A 9,242-nucleotide genomic window follows, 5' to 3' on the forward strand; every position below is an offset into this window, starting at 1 on the left:
GATTATAGCTAGAAAGTAGATTAGATTTAGAAAGTAGAAAACTAGTAAATCCAACATTAGTATAAAATGTTAAATAAACTTGAAGCATTTGCGTATTATGAAATGTTTTTTAAGTTTTCATCCTCCCACGCAAAAGTCGAAATTATATATTGTGACGTGACATAATATGTGCTGTATTTTAAACTACTAAAGGGCAACGCTGAGAAACAAGACAGACCTTGAGTAAAGGCCAGAAGCATTTAAATGGCACAGCAATGAAGATGTCTACCAGGGCACCCCCAAAAGTAAATGTGTATTTTCTTTGCATGGACAGCAGATCTGGCCTTTGAATTCTTGCTTACTTTAGTCGTGTATAACCTTTGAGGGCTTAGTCTTAAGCATTACATGGACTCCCGAGAAAAGGAGTTGGAGATGAAGGTGAATCTTCATTCTGAAATGACAATTTCATTGTTATTTCAGTATCACCTTCCTTCAATGCCCCAGTTTTAACTATAGCATCATATCTATGACTGAAAGCAGGAGGCCTTAATGCTAATAAATACGAGGTCCCTAAGGAAATGGATATCTCTGATGTACAGAGACTTGTTCACCTTGATATAACCACCATGTATCAGAAGGAAGAAAGACAGAGAATCCAGTCAATTTGGTAGTTTTATTTAGTAGGTTCAAGCCCTGAAATAGGACATATGTTTGAAAAGAATGTGGTAGAAGAGTGGAAGAAAGATTTAGGCTGTCCACAGTGCATTGCCAGAGCTTCTCCACATAATCAAATTCCTTGTCTTGGCTGTATCCCATGATGCATACAAAATAAGATGGGGAAGGGGAGAAAAACTAGGATAGAAAGTCAGGAGGAAAAAGGAGGAAAAACAAGATATGAAGAGAAAGAAAAGGAGGAAACAAAACCAGATTGCAGACTAACACTACATTCTCACAGACCCAAGCTAGTGAAAAATAAGGTACAAACCACATCAAGACTGTGCTTTAAAATACCTGGCTTGTTTTCACTGCTTTTACTCCACTGAAATATTACTGATCAGCATCCAGCAAACAAGACATCCTCTTAACGTGAGAAAATTTCATCCATACTGAAAAATGCAGCTGCAGGCCAGTCAATGTACTTCAGTACGTAGTTGCGCTACTTTCCAGAGTAAGGCAAAAAGTGGAAAAAAAAGAAATTACCTAATTGGAACTGCAGCGTAAAAATGTGTGTGGAAAATGGTAATTCCCAAGTTGAAAACTAAGCAGGAATGAGGCTTCAAATTGTGGAAAACAGTAAACAAATTCCTGTGAGATGAACTAAATTGTGCCCTGCAATGAAAAGTAATTAGGAAGTAAAGAAAACAAGGAGTTCAGTGCCAAAACATGACAAAAAGCATCCAGAGCCTTAGATCCCAGCTAGCCTGGGCACTCCTGGTGCTAGGCATCTCTTGGAAGAACAGTCTGTCTCCTGTTCGACCCAGGAGAGTTCGCAGGAATTTATAAATGATAGCTGCCTCTGCTGAAGGGGACCTAACATCACTGCTCTGGTGCTGCCCTTTCTAACCTCACAACTATAAAAAGTCGACATTACATCATTAGGACAGAGATCAGCACCACTGAATCCTGTTCTGCTGCCACGGGAGTCAATGGTAAACCTCAAGATTTATTACAAAAACACTTATCTGAAAAGCTTTTATGAACTTAACTGAGGTCTTTTTTTGCAAAACACATTTTATTGCCTTTTTTTTTTTATTGGAAGGTGGGGGGAAGATGATACTACCTGTCTTTAAAAGAATCCCAACTCCATTAGGAACCTTTCTGCATGATGGGTTGCCATCATAGACTTAAATTTCTTCTGAGATGGAATTGTCTACAGTCATTGTCTCCATGCTGGAAAGGCTTGTTTGTGCCTGAAAATTGTCCATCTTTTGTAATTTTACTAACTGGTCTAATGATGTTTATGGGAAGAAGTAATATTTTATTTTGTATAGGTCTCTAGGGCATTATTATTATGAATTTATGAATTATAAAAAAGAGTTACAAGGCCAACCCAACTGCAAAGACCTCCCTGCTCATGATGGGCTGGAAGCCAGTTAACTTTTTTATGTCTCATCCACAAATGCAACCCCAAAGGATGAGTGCATGGAAAGTACTGGCAAATCTGGAAGAGCCAGTGGTAACCTAAGAAGTTAACCCAGAAGGAACCTGAGAAGGAACCTGAGAAGGAACTTGAGAAGGCAGCTGGTCTGTAAGGCCCTGTGTAAACACACAGGTAGCAAGTAAAGAATCCGTGCTTGGGAGAAATGTCAATAGGAGTGCAGCATCCTGAAAGCATTGAAGGGAACGGTGATCCAGTGAGTGAGCTGCAGCAGATCTTTATCAATCAGCAAAAAAAGAACAAGTCCAGATATACCCATGATTCATTCAAGTCAGATGGTGATACTGGCTCCTGTAACCCATGATGTCCCCACCCTTGCAGACAAGGCCATGTACTTTGACCTCTTAATAGGAACTTCATGTACTAACTAAACAAAAATAAATCTCTTCTCAGCACTCTTAATGTTTAGTATAAGATATTTGCATCACAATAACATGGGTAGCAATAACATTGAGAAATCAGCACTCCTTTTAATCACTGAGTCATTGCCCTTTCACCAATCAATAGTTCCAGATCTTTTCTAAGGGAACGTTTTCCCCAGAGTCCTCAAGGGAATCTTGCATGGAGAGATCTTATGTGATCTTAGGAAATAAAGATTTTGAGTTGATTGAAGACTTGAGATCTGGTTTGTGTAGGCAACTCTGGTCTTAGAACCTTGTGATTAATGACAGTAGGACCTTCTGGTCCAAGGTCATAATCTTACCCTTCATGGGTGGCTATTTAAATTCTGTTTATTTGAACATGGGATCACTTACATGAACAAAGAGTGTGGGGTAGTACATAGATGTATCTGTGAGCCAAACCAATATGCTGCTGCTTTTCATTAGTTCCAGAGAAAGTGCAAGCAGAAGCTCCTTCAGGCCACGGTATTTCTCTAACCACAAGGTCAAAGCATCTAAGGTTAAAAGAACCACTAGTAGTTCTAAGTAAGTTGTCGCATCAGTGAGTAGAACTGGTACAGCACCAAAATGTTTTCTTTCTCCCCATCCTAAATCTGAAGAAGGTAGTTGACAGTCGAAGTGGTTGCTGCTTCACTGTTCATTGAATGGGAATTAACTACCACACTTTCCTTTCCACCTTGCACCCAGGACAGCCAAGAGTATGTGTGTCTCGTTCGTGAACTCTGGTGATTTACTGCTCTGCAAATAACAAATCTGGCACCAGCCTCAGAGTGACTAAACATGCAAAGCTACAGACTGTGGTGGGTCAGAAGTACCTTCAGCCTGAGACTCTGGCATTTGGAAAACAGATGGGTGGATAGAAAGCTGGACGTAGCAACTACTTGGCATGTAGATTTTAAATCACTGATGAGTCTTAGTCCTAGGTGATCTTCACTGAACTGTACAAATGCCTTCACACAGTTAATCCCAGGGAGCCTGTGGCAAAATTTTTTTCACAGAAAGGGTCACTGGGCACTGGCAGAGGCTGCCCAGGGAGGGGGTTGAGTCACCTTCCCTGGAGGGGTTTAAGGGACGGGTGGACGAGGTGCTAAGGGGCATGGTTTAATATTTTTGTGTTTGATAGGAATGGTTGGACTCGATGATCCGGTGGGTCTCTTCCAACCTGGTGATTCTATGATTCTATGAAAGCCTGAGCTTTGGAATCTCTGTCATATGGTATAGTTGACTCTTCATGTGGGTTGCAAGCCCCAGCTACTGGTGCAGTGAACATGCAGTTTGTAATCACTTTGTTTTTCTCAAGTGACAGTGAGATATCCCTTACAGCTATTCAAATGGAAGAGAGAAGCAACTGTTTCAAAGAAATGGCTTATAACCAAGATAAACATTGAATGTTGCAGCGACTCCGTAACTCATTTATTTACTTGGGATCCTCTTCCTACCTGCTCCATCGATGCAAATAAGGAATTCCAAAGGGAAGTCAATATTTGAGTGTTGTTTTGTGTAGAACTAACTGGTTTCCACAACCCCACCTTTAATTTAGTGTGAGTCTATGGAAAGAATTTTCCATTTGTTTTGGATCATTTTCAGCTCTGTGGTAAAAGATCTGCACAAGTGTTTGGGACTTTTTGATTATGAAAGATGATTTTATTAAATGTTATGATTGTGACTTCAGAGTCAGACTACTACAAAATATCTGCTGTTACGTCCTTTGGGAGTAGGCTGTCCCTGTAAAGGAGCGTTTCATATTTCTAAGTCTTAGTTCAACTTTTTAGTCTTACAATAGAAGTGAATTATAGATGCTCTGGAATAACATTTACTCTCCTTATATTTTAGCTGCCCATAGTAGATGGATAGTTTTTAAGGCAGCAGAAGAAAAATAGACTAGCCAAATGGATTGGAAACTAGCATGGGGTTTGCAGTATTTTTGTAGAGCCATTCGCTGTGTGTGACTGAAGGTCACCAATTCCACTGTGCCTCAGTTCCCTTAATTATTGAAGAACTTAATATTTCACCTGCCGTAGACAGCTGTAGGAGCACATAGGATATAGTAGGAACGAATATTTTTCAGAGCTCAGGTGCTGCAGCAGTTGAGGCTGTACAAATTACTTAGGCATAATTTAGCTCATTTGATGTATCAGAGCCTAGTTCTCTAGCACCTATAACGTACTCCCACAGTCCATGGAGGAATGGCACTAGTGATATCACATCACGTCAAAGAAGACAATGGTAATTTACATTCTTGCACCTTATGCATTTCATTTTCATTGAGACCCTTCAGTACTTTTCCTGACTGGTTTAAGAAATGTTATGATTGGAATATTGCTCTGCTCTGCAAAATGCTGTAACCACTGTGTTAACAAAAATTCTAAATTTGAGGAGTCTGCAAATGACTTAAGTTGCTTTTCCAAGTGCTTCGTGCCAACAGAATTCAAAATATAAGCCTTAACCCAAGGGTTTTATTTTTCCAAGATATCAGAACCTCAAAGGAGGTACCACAAATGAAAGGAGCTCCTTTACCTGAGTTTCTGCTGCTATGAAGTGAAGAAATGAAGTGCAAAAGCAGAAAGGTGCACTATTTGATCACTCACTTAGAGGATGGCCCTGGAAGTGTGTCCTAAGCATAAGAACAGGCAATCTGAGCAGCAGGAATAGCTTTAGAGATTAGAGAACTACTTTGTAAATGCTGAGGATCTGTTGCTACTGCAAGGACCGAGTTCATTTGAGGTGCGGTTGTTAGAAGCCCTGGTTTAAACCTTACACTAAAATATTGAAAAAGTGGCTGGGGAGCACTTTGACCTGTGTCCTTTGTCATAAGGGCTCTGAATGGGCCTGGGGTTCCTGGCATTAGAATATTTAACCAATACATTCATAGGGAAGCAACCAGCATTTTTTAAATCTTGTTTCAAAGGAAATGTGCAAAATAGCCCTGTTTAAACTCAGAGGCTGGAGGAAACCTTATCACCTCTTGGGCTAGATCTTTATTCAACATAGTTTGGAATATAAATATTGTCCTCTCCGTGCTGAAAAATCCCAACCCTCTCAGAGTGTCCTTGTATGGGAGGTGCTCCAACCCTCGGATAATTTTTGTGACCTCCTCTGGACTCGCTCCAACAGGTCCATGTCCTTCCTTTGCTGAAGGCTCCAGAACTGAACGCAGGGCTCTGGGTGAGGTCTCAAGCTAGAGGGGTCTGTGGAGGTCTCACAAATGATTTAATATCCAGTGTTTCATGATCAACAAAAGTATTCAGAATTAGAGTCTCTGGACAAAAGCGTGAGAGGAAAAGCCTCCTCCCACATCATTGGTTTAGTTAAAACGAAGCACTCACACAGCAGTTTAGCCATTCTCTTAAGACCAAAGCTTTGTGCCTGCCTGCAGATAGAAATAGTGGAAGAAACATTTTTCAAGATGCTTATTTGTTCAGAGTGCTGAGTGCAAAGAGGTGATGTGTCACACGGGTGTCTTTTTCATTTAGGGAGAGAAAAGAGGTTAATGTTTCTGTCTGCTGTTCTCAGAGATTCCTGAGACACTGATATACCAAAAAAATCAAACGCTTGACATTCATGATGTGATTAAAAAAAAAAAAGAAAAAACAGGGATACTGAGGGTCTGAATTTGGGTTCAGACAACAAGATGTAGCTGCCCTTTGGAGCAGAATTTTTGCTTCCTGGTCAGGGAACATGTTTTTTTCTTGGTAGCTTCATGATTCATGTGGATCTCGGGGACACTGGCCAGATCAGAGTAGCACGTGCCACACAATCCTCTTATGTCGTTTCCCTAGTTATTATGAATTAATGAGGCAGGCTAATTAAGTTTCATCCCTTAAGAAATACATTAATTCCCATTTAATCATCATGTTCTCTAATGTTCGTCACCACCATTAGCCACAGGTCAGACAACTAGCCAAACCAGACCTGGGAGAACACAGGGCCCTGAAGGAATATAAATCTAAAATCAAGAGCAGAATGGGCATGAAAAATAAACCAAAGCATGATCCAGTGAAGAGCATATAGACTTTGGTGTTCAGAAGTTCAGATTTCTTTTTCTACTGGGAAATGAAGTACAAATCAAGCTGATTTTCACATTATGTGTTCCTCTGAGCCTATAATGAGGCAAGAATGAAGGACACCTCAAATGTCAAGAAATGAGGTTTTAAGAGAAAATAATGTGCTCATCTGCCTGTACTAAGGGTTTTTAGTGAATTAGAGAGTAAAAGCAAAGATTAATCACATCTGGAAAGGACATAAGATGTTCCATAATTTGTTAAAAAGAACCCAAACTTTTCTAGTTTGAATTGCAAGAATGATCAATTAGGTTGGAAGAGTTTGTCTGTCCCTATTTCCTGGGTCATTCATCCGTGAAGAAATACGATGTAGTGTAAAGTACCCACAGGATTCAAAGATTTCAGATCTAATCATTTAACAAAGCCTTATATGAGCTATGGGGTCAGAACTTGTCTTGAAGACCCGTGCAATTAGTCCATGGGGGTTTCGCTTCTTTTACCAGTCAGAGAGACTGGAGCTACTGTCCGTGCCTGGGACATAAGACTCTCTGACATGTAAATACAGCAAAGTCTTTCATGAGCTGAACTAGCAGAAGCAGGATGTATGGTTGAAAAGTACAGAACTTCACGTCGTTCTGCTTGTATCTGCAAACAGAGTCGCTGTGGTCAGGTCAGCTCGAGAAAGCTTTATCCTTGCAACACAGCTTTCTCTTTGCAGCAAGAGAATTGTGGAAAATAACTCTGTAAGGATTAGTTAGTGAATGGCACATCCTTTTATCTTTGTGATTTAATGAAAAACCTTTGTAATGGAAGCAGGGTGGATTTTGATTCTGATGTATTACTCTATATATGAACAATGGAAGAAGATGAACAATGCTTAGACACTGAGAGAATTAACAGTGTCACCCAGGCTTAAATAACAAATGGAACTAATTCATATATGCTAAGATTTTTTTGACAGAGTTTTGACAGAAAGTGGCTCTAGGCTCAATTATCCACAGGAAAATTAAGAAATAGTGTTTAGGCAGCTAAGGACCCTCTCCCAGCAACTATTCCTGTTAGACGCTTCAGAGCTCCCACACCTCAGCACAGGAAAAGCAAGAGCTTCTCACCTGCTGGTTATGCCTAGGTGGAAACCCCCAGAATACTTGTCCTGAGCTTCTGTGAGTTCCCATCAGCCACAGTACACAGATAGGGATTGTATTTTCATTCCTGGAACAGCCCCTATCATATGGCATATGCCTTCTCAGGCGCTCTTCGCGATAGAGCTTTCACATGTAAAATGTGTTTGATAAGAAACTTCTCTTGCAAAATTTCTAATAATGACTCCCCAATACAACAACAAAATGACCAAACCCTTGCAATTTGCTCAATTCTTGTAAATATTGCACAGCTCTCCACTCCTGGCATTACTTTGCCTCTCTATTTCTTTCTGCTGAAGCTCCTTCTCTAAAATCTTACTTAATGCACCAAACCACAAACCACAGTTACACGGAGTTCCTCCTCCTGTTGCCAGCCTGAATGATTAAGTAGCATTAATGGATTCAGGCAGTATCTCTTACTACTTCATAGAATCATAGAATCATAGAATCATAGAACAGTTAGGGATGGAAAAGACCTTAAAAATCATCCAGTTCCAACCCCACTGCCATGAGCAGCAACACCTCATACTGGACCTGACTGCTCAAAGTCCCATCCATCCTGGCCTTGAACACCTCCAGGGATGGGGTAGCCACAACTTGCTTCTTTTGATGCAGCCCAGGATGCGATTGGCCTTGTGGGCTGTGCACACACGTTCATGTTGAGCTTCTCATCAACTAGCAACTCCAAGTCCTTCTCTGCAGGGCAGCTCTCAGTCACATCATCCCCCATCCTGTACTGAAATCGGGGATTGCCCCGACCCAGGTGTAGGACCTTGCACTTGGCCTTGTTGAACCTCATAAGGGTCTCCCAGCCCCACTGCTCCAGCCTGTCCAGGTCCCTCTGGATGACATCCCGTCCTTCTGCTGTGGGAACTGCACCACTCAGCTTGGTGTCATCTGCAAACTTGCTGAGGCTGCCCTTGATCTCACTGTCAATATCATTGGTGAAGATTCAAACAGCACTGGTCCCAGTACAGACCCCTGAGGGAGACACACCACTTGTAATGGATCTCCATCTGGACTTCAAGCCATTGACCACTACTCTCTGAATGCGACCATCCAACCAGTTTCTTATCCACTGAACAGTCCACCCATCAAATGGATGTCTCTCCAATTTAGAGAGAATCACGTTGCAGGGGACCGTGTCAACGGCACTCGTAGTGAAGAATTTCTTCCTAATGTCTATTGTAAATCTTTCCCCTTCCCCAATGAAACCATATGAAACACTAAGCATCTGTTCATTGCTCAGTGAAAGCTAATTGTTAGCCTATGGCATATTGCTACCCCATCAACTGGCCAGCTGGCACTACTCCAAAGCTCAAGTACTTTCATATACTAGAAGTTCAATATCGTGTCTGCCCAGGTGTAATAAGGTGCAAATACTATCTTGTTGTTACTATTGTCTATGATTTAAGCCAGCACAGGTTAAGTGAACATATTTCTGCAAGTTAAAAAGTGACTCTATTTCTCATTATATGGCTTGATATTTATTTATTAAATTTTGCTTTCAGTAGTTATTAGCTTATGCTTGTGCCATACAGAGCATGAGATGCATCACTCG

The sequence above is a fragment of the Phaenicophaeus curvirostris genome, chromosome Z, assembly GCF_032191515.1.
Source record: "Phaenicophaeus curvirostris isolate KB17595 chromosome Z, BPBGC_Pcur_1.0, whole genome shotgun sequence".
NCBI lineage: Eukaryota > Metazoa > Chordata > Aves > Cuculiformes > Cuculidae > Phaenicophaeus > Phaenicophaeus curvirostris.